At 41.7% G+C, this 3,104-nt stretch overlaps 1 protein-coding gene across 3 annotated transcripts in view; it reads left to right on the forward strand.

Moving 5' to 3' along the window:
• Positions 1 to 3,104, forward strand: part of DNTTIP1 (deoxynucleotidyltransferase terminal interacting protein 1) — a 28,357-nt gene that overhangs the window by 2,633 nt on the left and 22,620 nt on the right. The gene's annotated exons all lie outside the window — the stretch shown is intronic.

Raw genomic sequence — 3,104 nt, forward strand, 5'->3', positions numbered from 1 at the left:
AAAAAAAAAAAAAAAAAACAGGGAAAAAGACTCATGGGTAGCCTGGTATGCCTGGTGTGCTTCTCTCTTCCCCGCATCGCCAATCTCTCTCTTTTTGTCTCTCATGGGCAGCCCAGTGTGCTTCCCTCTTCTGTAACCTCAATGTAACTTTCTCAGAGTCTACATGAAGGGATGTTCCTTTAAGACCCTCCAAACTCATTAGCAAGCTAATCATACAGGAGACAGACTCTGCAAGTAGAGTCTGGCTGTCTCTGGAATTTCCTGGAAGGGACTTTGGGAGTGGAAAACAAGATAAGTCAATGTGCATTTCAGTTACATGTTGCACCTGTTTTCTCAGACAAACAGCTGAATAAGTTTTTGTGGTTGCTCTGTATGCTTTCTTTGTACTCTTAGCACATAAACCATTGGCTGCCAATTAGTTTTATTAATAGATGTGTATGTGCAGAACTTAGTATTGTTAAGAGTACATAAGCTTGCAAGAAATAAAGTTAGGCGCTATCTGCCTGAGAGAGCGGCAATCTCTTAAGAACATTTCAGTGCAGACCTTTCCTCTGCAGCACCGATTCATGCAACACTCTTCCTTCATCACAAATATGTTTCTCTCTCTCTGTCTTTCTCTCTCACACACACACACACAAGATACCTGAAATTTCCCAATTCTGAAACTCCCAAGAACTGTTTATTCTCTTTGGGGGTAATTTGAATATCTTTGCTGAGGCTATTGGAAGGATAAAGTAACTTAACATGTAATATGCTTGGAACATAACAAGTGTCCAGCAAGTGTTTTTATTACTTATTTAATAATATCACAAGTATTGTTATTTAAAAATTCTTTTTAGCCTTAAGTCAACTTCTACATAGCTGTGCCTGAATGTCCCATGGGTGTTTCAAGCTCTACGTATTCAGAACTGAACTCTCTTTTTCTTCCTAAACCTCCTCCACTTTGATTTATGTATTTATTCAAGAAGGAGCTATTCTTCCCCTCTTTCAGTCCACCCTCTATACCGCTGCCTGAGTGACCTCAAAAATGTAAATAAATACAGTGGTGTTTCTCCCCTATTTAAAATCCTTTACTTCCCTGGCATTGTTGCATGAAAAAATTAAATTAAATCCCTTAGTGACTTTCCATTGTCTTCCAGGTAAAATCCAAATTCCTTAATATGGTTTACATGGCCCATTATAAGAATCAACCATATTTCCCTATATACAGTTTTTTGGTTTTTGGGTTTTTTTTTTTGGTTTTTTTTTTTTGAGACAGAGTCTCACTTTGTTGCCCTCAGTAGAGTGCTATGGCCTCGCAGCTCATAGCAACCTCCAGCTCTTGGGCTAGGGCAATTCTCTTGCCTCAGCCTCCCGAGTTGCTGGGACTGCGGGTGCCTGCCACAACGCCCGGCTATTTTTGTGGCAGTTGCCACTGCTGTTTTAGCTGGCCAGGGCTGGGTTCAAACCCATCACCCTCAGTATATGGGGCCGGCGCCCTACCCACTGAGCCACAGGCACTGCCCTATACAGTGGTTTTTACTACCACTCACTTCGGCACATCTGAGAAGGCACCATGGTTCCCACACCCCCATACTTTTACATATGCAGAAATAAAGAGAGAAAGCCAGTAGGGAAAGGGTAGACCAGGATTGTTGCCACCAAAGCTCTTTCTTTGTTGCTTCCTAATCCTGCTAGAGAAACAGTTTGTGGCTTTGGGGTCTCCTCTTAGATTGTCTATTAAGATACCTTCTTATCAGACTTGTTCTCTAACAAGGTACGAATGACTTGATTGTACCACAGCTTCAGATAAGTTCACGCTCTTGAGTGTTCTCATCTGATCACTTTGACAGTGTTCCCAAATCTCAGCTACCCATGTTCTTTTTAGAAGAATAGACTCTAGGCATTGGGTATTAGATGTTTATTAAATAATTTTTTAAAATTATCTACATATGTAAAATTTTTAATAAAATATTGGGGAAAAATACAGATATTTTTAAAATAAAAGCCAAAAGTCAATAAAACTTCTTCCCAGAGATACCAAACCGTTCATAGTGAAAATATAGTCTCCCAGCTTTATGTGTGTGTATCCACTTGTGGTTTTGGTTTAAGTATCATTTGTCACACACTGTTCTACAATTTTATTTAACACATTTTGGTCATGTTTCTAGGTCAGTGCATAATAGCTCATCCTGATCCTGTTGTAATAGTTGTAGAGTATTCTATTTTTTTATTTTTTTAGAGACAGTGTTACTTTGTTGCCCTCAGTAGAGTGCCATGGCATCACAGCTCACAGCAACCTTCAGCTCTTGGGCTTGGGCGATTCTCTTGCCTCAGTCTCTCGAGTAGCTGGGACTATAGGTGTCCACCACAATGCCCAGCTATTTTTTATCGTTGTTGCAGTTTGGCCAGGGCCGGGTTTGAACCCACCACCCTCATTATATGGGGCCAGCACCATACTCACTGAGCCATAGGTGCCACCCCTAGAGTATTCTGTTTTACAGATCTCCTATGACTTAATTGGAACATTCAAATTGTTTCCAGGTTTTCTCTGTTACAAACATTACCACAATGAACACTTTGTATGTACATCTTTGTTCACTTGTAAAAGTATTTCTGGTGATAACTCTGGGAGGCCAAGGCGAGTGGATTGGGTTCCGCCCTGAGCAAGATTAAGTCCCATCTCTAAAAACAGCTGGGCATTGTAGTGGGCACCTGTAGTCCCAGCTACTTGGGAGGCTGAGGCAAGAGATCATTTGAGCCCAAGAGTATGTAGTTGCTGTGAGCTATAACACCACAGCAGTCTATCGAGGGTGACAAAGCAAGACTTTTTTTTTAATTAATTAATTTTTTAAAATGTATTTCTGGGGGGCAGCGCCTGTGGCTCAAAGGAGTAGGGCGCCAGCCCCATAGGCCAGAGGTGGCAAGTTCAAACCCAGCCCCGGCCAAAAACTGGAAAATAAAAAAAGTATTTCTGGGGATGAATGTATAGAAATGGAATTGGTAGATAAAGGGAAAACATTTTTTCCACAAAAAGTTGCTCTCTGGGCTCGGCGCCTATAGCTCAGCCAGCTAAGGCGCCAGCCACGTACACCTAAGGTGGCGGGTTCGAGTCCCCAGCCCAG

Source organism: Otolemur garnettii, unplaced genomic scaffold (assembly GCF_000181295.1).
Source record: "Otolemur garnettii isolate 467f Iridium unplaced genomic scaffold, OtoGar3 scaffold00023, whole genome shotgun sequence".
NCBI classification, from domain to species: Eukaryota; Metazoa; Chordata; class Mammalia; order Primates; family Galagidae; genus Otolemur; species Otolemur garnettii.